Source organism: Nicotiana tabacum, chromosome 6 (genome assembly GCF_000715075.1).
Source record: "Nicotiana tabacum cultivar K326 chromosome 6, ASM71507v2, whole genome shotgun sequence".
Taxonomy (NCBI): domain Eukaryota; kingdom Viridiplantae; phylum Streptophyta; class Magnoliopsida; order Solanales; family Solanaceae; genus Nicotiana; species Nicotiana tabacum.
The window spans coordinates 39244020-39252388 of record NC_134085.1 but is presented as its reverse complement, the minus strand read 5'-3'; positions in this window follow the sequence as shown (position 1 = coordinate 39252388).

The window sequence follows — 8369 nt, the reverse complement described above, 5'->3', positions numbered from 1 at the left end:
TAGAAACATAAAGGGGAAAAAATAACAGGACATATTGATATCCAGGATATTAAGGCAAACTGAATTGGCAATCAGGACAGTTGAAATGGCACTCAAACACGCGAAAGTCTTAAATAGGGCAAGCTGGATCATGGCGAGCCCACACAACTTAATGTGACCTTGCTTCTAATGCAACACTTATCAGAATGGACAAAAGGCACATAGCTCACGTAATGCTAGAAACTCCAAAATCTCACACGAACTAACGTTTTAAACATGATTTTACTATGAATGTGGATACTGTGACATGAAGGATCAACTGTGGCATAAGGCACTTAAACCATTTCGGAGAAAGGGAAGGAGATTCTTGAACATTGTTTTCTTACCAAAACTTAAACAAACTCGACTAGCAAATAAAATGATTTGAGAGAACAAAGCAATGCTGCACATGCTTCATATTAACTACTGTTTCAAGAGATTCAGTGACAAACGACTACTGGAAACATGAACATTAACCTCTGTGGCCTTAGAGGTGAAGCTAAATGTGTGTTGACTCACTAATTCAAGAATGAACCAAGCACGCGAATTACTTAGTGCTCAAACTTCAAGTAAACCAACAAAAATGATCAAACAAGCAGGCTTCAACCTTTAGGGTTTCATGAATCTGTTTCAGTGCTCAATTTTAACAAAACGAATGGGACGATTTTATACTACTGCAGCCATTACATCAGTGCATACAATCACTTGTTCAATATAGAATAAATAAAAAACACAAACAGAACCGAATAAAGGCCAAAAGAACTTATCATTTAACCAAAGCAACGAATACTGACTTTCAGGTAGTCTTAAATAAAATCATGACAGAACATGAACACACTACACCAAATCACGAGCAATAAATAAAATGGAGAAGAAATGAACCTGGAATCAGTAACAACTCTGATTTACTTTGTTTAAATGCTAATTACAACTGAAATCCAGAAGCTAATGCTAATCCGAATAGTAAACAGAGTTGAGTAGAAATCAACAGCTTGGACAACAACTGTCACGACCCAAACTGGAGGGTCATGACTAGCACCCGACCATACTTGCCGAGCACCAACGTACATTTTATCTAACCATTTTTTATTATCTTTTAGGGTTGACGAGATCAATATAAATGGTAGACCTGAATCATGAACAACTAGCAATAAAATATGATGGCATGAACATACACAGCAGGGGATGACCAGACAATCAAGAAACTACATATAAGTATGAGCTACCACGCTACCATGAAAGACTATACAACAAAAACCAGCCGACAAGGCATACAAAACTATACATGAGTCGACATTTGTCTATGAGTCTCTATAGGAAGATAAGTACTGCAACATAGCCGGAACATGGCCCCGACATACCCATAATGCTATAACAAAAATGCATACCAAGACCACGGCAAGTCCGGAGAAGGGAACTCGCCAATCACTGGTGAACTGGACAACCTACTATGGTGGGGGAGCTGCACCTGCCTGTCTATTAGGTCCTGCAGCACGACATGCAGCGTCCACAAACAAAAAGACGTCAGTACGAATAAAGTACTGAGTATGTAAGGCAGGGAATCATAAATATGAACAGTAATGTAAGCAGGGATAGAGAATATACAACCTGGAACATCTGAGTACCTCTGAGGGCTACTGACATGAAATGCATGATACATATATATGTATACATAAACTTTTTAAAACATACGCCTCTGTGGGCATCATCATCATCATATCGTACCCAGCCATAATAGGCTTGGTAAAAACGTACCCGGCCATCATAAGGCTCGGTAGAATCGTACCCGGCCACGTGGAGCTCGGTAAAACCCAACTGATCAGTGGTTGCACAATATGTGCCGTTCCCGGCCGACTATAGCGCGGCTCGGTAGAGTAAAATAGATACATATATATAATGCATGCTCGACTCATGGAATCACATTCTAAACCTTTCGGAGTGACGTAAGGTCGGTATCCTCTGTACACGTTATTAGGACCAACTCTTCATTACGAACCTTATAAGAATCAGGAAGTACCAACAACATTGATAACATAAGAATAAGAGAAGCAACATTAACATCAATCGTTCCATAAGAGGGAAAGCAATGTAAGTACTGCTAGCTTCTAAGAGTAGAGTATCTTTGGAAGCTCGTTCATTACATTATGTACAATCGGAGTCGTGCAAAAGAAGAAAAGGGATAGCCTCACATACCTTGTATATACTTCCCCAATCACAAGCTATGCAATTGTCACAACTCCTTAGTCTACAATAAGAGAAACGATACTATCGTTATCATTTAAGCGTCATAACTATTATGTATCGACCACAACCTATTTTACGTTGAAACGGACAGCACCTCCCCTATATATATGACTTCACACCATTCCAAACAATCACCAAACAGCCCAAACAACATCAATAATAAACATATTGAGCCTCCCAAAACAGTCCACGCACAACCTAATTACATCATACATACGACGACCACCGTAGTCGTGTCAAACGACCCGGAAATGTTACGAATAACTATAAATCCACAACCCTACATATATATGGTATTTCTCCACACACTTCCACCTCTAAAACTCCACAAAATAGTAGTAAAACACGCAGCCCAATAGCAACACAAAACAGTCCACAAAACAGTCCGCTACAAGTGAATAACTCGAACTCACGGCTTCTGATCACCGTCCCGTGAGTTCTTACATGTATAGAACTAATTACCATGAATTCACAGCAGAGAAAAATGTATGAAATATGGCAGTAACTTACCTTACTTGTTGGATAACTCAACCCTTCCCTTGGTTCTTCAAACTCTAGGTTTTACCTTCAAATAGAACTTGAAAGAGAGGGAAAATCGATTAGGGTTTGTGTGGGATTTTTGGGGAGGAGTTGCAGGGGTTAATTTTGGTTTTGAGGGTCTGAAAAATGGATGAAATAACTGAGTTCATAACCCCTTAAAATTCCTCTCTTGACCGACTTAGGGCTTTTAATTTTGTCCTATCATTTTGGCAAGTAGGTGATGCACCTACTTGTCATATACCAATCTGCGCAGGCTTGTCAAAATATGAATATCTCTATACTCCATGATTGTATTGACAAACGGTTTAATGAGTTGAAAACTAGACTCATAGATCTTTAATTTTATGGGTAGATCACCCCGTAATTCCTTGTAAATTAGGAGAAAAGCTTAGAAACATTTAACCTAATGTTTAAGTAAAATTATGAACCTAAGTTGCGACAATATTTGTCGACTTTTGTTTCATAACTCGTTTGACTTCAAGACTTATGATACGGATATTATATGATTCAAACACTTTAATACATGACCTTGAGTGTATTAAGAACCTCTAGGTTTACCTGAAAATATGAGTTACAACATCCTTGATTCGTTTAACTTCTTATACTTGTTAATCACCCTTATACACCCTTGTATCACTTAAGACCAATAGGATTAACTTCTTATCATCTCAAAGGTAATTCCTTCTTGAATTTATATAACTAATATATGGAATGAACTAACATGTGTGGATATGGGTTGTAACAGCAACAAAACTCAGCAACTCTCAATCGAGCATGATTTTCAAATAGCCTTCAGCCCCAGAGAGAAAGGACAGACTATATATTTTTTATTTTTTTCTCTTTTTGAAAAGTAGTCGAAAATAAAAAACAAACTTAGACAACAATGAACATTTTTCTTTATGTATATTTCGCTTGTTCTGGAAAAACTAAGCCAAAATTAAAAAAACGAAGAAGAAGAAGAAGAAGAATTACTTTTAATGCTAGCCCTCTTGCCGAAAAATCTCTCCAAAAAAAAATCCTCCTTAACGAAGAAGCTTACCTTATATATATACCTCCTCCCCAAAATCTCGAACCTCCTCTTCCTTTCTTCACATACAGGAAACCTGAAGATCTCTTTCGGAACCAATTCTGACATATGGAAGGAGGGGATTGATCCTCAAATCAATCCACGAATCCCATTTTTTAGAATTTATCCCTCAGAGATTTCAACTAATTCAGCACATGGGGTGGAAAAATTGTCAGAAGCCGTTAGAATATTTGGTGACGTGGTGAGATGGGGGGTGCGTGAGTCGAGTTTGTGCTCACTCGCCTGAAATTTGGCGAGTCTGGACGCAGATTGAAGGTGAAGAGAGGATGACCATGCCGTTTCGGAGTTTGGGACTTTAGGATTAGGTTTTCTTGCATTTGAGGTATATTTGGATAATTGAAGTGCTGTGGGCCATTGGATGAGAGGAAGTGACGAGTGAGATTAAAAGGAAATTTGGGACGGACGGATCTGGGTTGGGGCGGGTCAAAGAACGGGTTGTGGGCTGGAGAGGGGCGGGTAAGGAAGGGGAATTATTTAGGCCTGCTGAATTGGCCCAAGACAACATTTGCTTCAATTTCTTTTCTTTTTCTTTTTCAAATTCAATTTCCTTTTCTTTTCAAATCAAAATTAAAAACCCAAATTAACTCACCAAATTAAACCAATTACTATTCATAGCCTTTACTAAAATTAAATAACTCCAAAATTAAAAGAAAAACTATAAAATTTAAAATTAAAAAGTTAAGGACGCAAAATGAGTTATTTTTGTGATTTTCTATTTTTGTAAAATAACTAAATTATTAATTAATCCAAAGATGCAAAATCAAATTCTAAATGAAAATGCAATATATTTTTGTATTTTTCATGAATTAAATAGAATTAAAATGCGCAGACAAATGCAAACAATTAACGAAAAATGCTACAAAAATCTACGAAATTGCAAACAACGGGAAAATTTATTTTTCTTGAATTTATGGGAGTAATTCACATAGGGCAAAAATCACGTGCTCACAGCTAGTACTTTGTACTTATTGCATATATTATGCTTTGTAGGAGGTGATTTCGCGTAAGGAGCGATTTTGAAGCTAATTTGGATGATTGGGAGCTTTGAAGTATGAGTAAAAGCCCAAGTGTTAAATCGGGATCGCGATTGGGGGGGGGGGGTGAGGACATAATCTAGATGATAAAAATTTCTACAATAAGAAAAATGCACTACCACATCACGGGACGCTGGGCTGCTAGTTAAAAATAAGTAGCTCTTTGAAAAACTCCATGTGCGCGGCCACATAGGGTGGCACGTGTCACGACCCAAACTGAAGGGCCACGACGGGCTCCCAGTACCTTACTCAATCGAGTACCAACGTAACATATCTTTCTTATCATACTATCATGATTAAATGATCAGAAAGCCGGTCATGAGATATCAAGAATAAAACATAAGGGAATACTCAACATATGAATACCCAAAATGTTATACAAACTTATACATGTGACATACGAGCCTATAAGGCCGAAATGATTATTTGTACACTCAAAACATGGGCCGACAAGGACATACAATCATCCATATACATGACATCTATCTACAAGCCTCTAGGAGTACATAAGTGTCATAAAGGCCAGGACAGGCCCCGCTATACAAATCGATATATGTCCAAAGCATACTGACCAAATAGGCAACTCCGGAGCAAGTGAAGTGAACCAACACCTTCTGTTGAGCTGATAGCCTACTAGGACGATTGCCAACCTATTTATCGGAACCTGCGGGCATAAAACGCATCATCCCCAGGCAAAAGGGATGTCAGTACAAATAATGTACCTAATATGTAAGGCATGAAAGCAGTATATAAAGACATGAAAGAAACATGGAGTAAGGAACTCAACCTATAAGTCTGAATAGTTCTGTGTATCATGACATGTGTAATGTTATGCATATGAATATAAATATCATATCATGCATAGGTATATGCGTATATAACACCATCAAGCCTCTGAGGGCATCCCATCTTATCATCTCGGTCTCTGTGGGCGAAATCATCAATGTATACCAGCTGATCAGGTGGTGGTGGGTATATAATGCCATAACCTTTCCCCATATCCCATATACATATAACATATACGTATATAATGCCATCTGGTCGTGGGTCAATGCACATGAATAAATGAATGCAATGCATAAGAAGTAATTCAATAAGATCTTTCGGGATGTCATAAGATCAATATGTCCTCGGTAATATCATGGAATAAACTTTATCAACTTACGTATTTTCTGAGATCCATGAATAGACGATATAATAATAGGACACATGGAGAATCAAGAACATAGGCACCCCTAGTACTTCTAAGAATAGAGTCATTTGTGAATAGAGTCATTTGTGAAAGTTCTGCGTTTGCTCATTTTGTTTGTGTCATATGGATCATACCAAAAGAAAAAAGGGATAGACTTAACATACCTCAAGTCATTAATGCAACTTAAAACAAGCTTAAGACAGCTAGCGCGCCAACCCTATAACAAAGAAATACGTGTAAAACTTAGATGGCGCTAGTAAATAACGTATATTAAACAATAACACGATTCTAAAATAAAATGGGTAGCATTTCCCCTGATTTTACTACTCCCACAAGATTACTATAGGTGAGACAAAAACGCAATACAACCAGCAATTCTAAAACAACCTAACTACTATTCGGGACCTTTAATACAACAAAAACCCCAAACATACCATAACACACCCAATCAATAAGTTATCCATTAGCCTGAAATTGCAATGACGAATGACCAGTATACTACCCTATCATAGGTGGCATTTCTTCATGCCCTTTATCCTCCCAAACTCCATAAATCAGAAGCATGATAGGCCAACACGAGTGAACTACACAACTGTCCACTAAAAGTGAAATAAATTAAACTCACAGCTTCCGATCACTGTTCCGTGAGTTATAACTATTAGGAAACAAATTTATCAACTTTCATTGATATTAAAAAGCTTAAATAAAAAAATTAGGCATTTTCTTAACTATAAAGTACCTTCCGAAACTCAAACTACAAAGAAAAAGAGAGGCAAACTAGCAATATTTACGTCATAGGGATCGTTCTAATGTTATCGCTTCTTGATTTCGTACCCAGGATGTTAATATTATTTGAAACCCTAGAAGAGAGCTTATGGATGTTCTCTGGTTGGGTTCTATGTAAAAATAATGAGAGAGATAACCTAAGACCTATATTTAAAACCTATATATATCAATTTTTGAAAAGTCAAAGAGGTGCTAGCTTGGCACCCTAGCATTGACCTATTTTTCGACGTTTATATCATTTTATCCGGATGTTGTATAAATGAACGGTTAAGGAATTTGAAAAATAAATTACAAGACCTTCAATTTGGTATATAGTATGTTCCATAAAGATTTCATATAACACACGAAATGTATTACTCAAAAAGCTTCAGTGACACACCTACTTGTCACCTACGCAGACTGCGCAATCTCACAAAACTGCAAATATCTCTCTACTCCAATATCGTATCGATAAAAGGTTTAATGCGTTAGAAACTAGACTCATAGATATTCAATTTGATATGTGGATCATCCTGTAATTCAAAGTATATTGGGAGAAAAGATCCTCTATATTTGACCTAATGTTTAGCACGTTTATGAATATAACTTGTGATGACCTTTGCCAACTTTTATTCGACAACTCACTTGAATTTAAAACCTAATACACGACTATTGTCATACATCCTTTTTTCCTGCACCCTGGGAGGGTGTAAAAGAGCTTTTTCAATTAAAGGACAATTGAAACGGGATTTATTATTAAAAGATTCAGAGTCGCCACTTGGGAGATTTATGGTGTCCCAAGTCACCGGTTGAATCCCGAATCGAGGAAAAGATTGACTCTGCAATACAGTCCGTAAACCAAAAATCCGGGTAGTGAATTCTGTTAACCCGGGAGAAGGTGTTAGGCATTCCCGAGTTCCGTGGTTCTAGCATGGTCGCTCAACTGTTATATTCAGCTTAATTATCTGATTTTAAACAATTATGAACCTATGTGCAGATTTTAACTTTCGACCACTTTTAATTAATTTTTAAAGATTGAACGCCATTTAAAACATGTCTTTGGATCGCGCGAAATACACACCCGAGTTTAGGAAGGTAATATTATTAAAATGCACGCTTAAAGTGACTATGCATCTTCAGGTTTGCGATGGCCATGGAAAATTTGTTAAATGGCACACCTCAGATTCTAAGTATTTTAAAAGGAATAATTAAGCGAAGGCCACGCAATTGTCATTTTCGCTTGACATGGCACACCTAGATTCTAAATTAAAAGGGATTATTTCAACTACATTCAGAGGGCCATAACTTTTTATGTTATTGGTACTTCCTTTAACTGGTAAATTATTTCGCTAAAGCTAAATCAAAAGACCAACCCAGCATAGCGATTATATGGCCCAATTGGCGAAGCCTGGTTTGAGCAACCCTTGATACAAGCCCAATACGTGAAGAAACTGGGCTCCAGGTGAAGCCCAGCACAACAACCACGCTA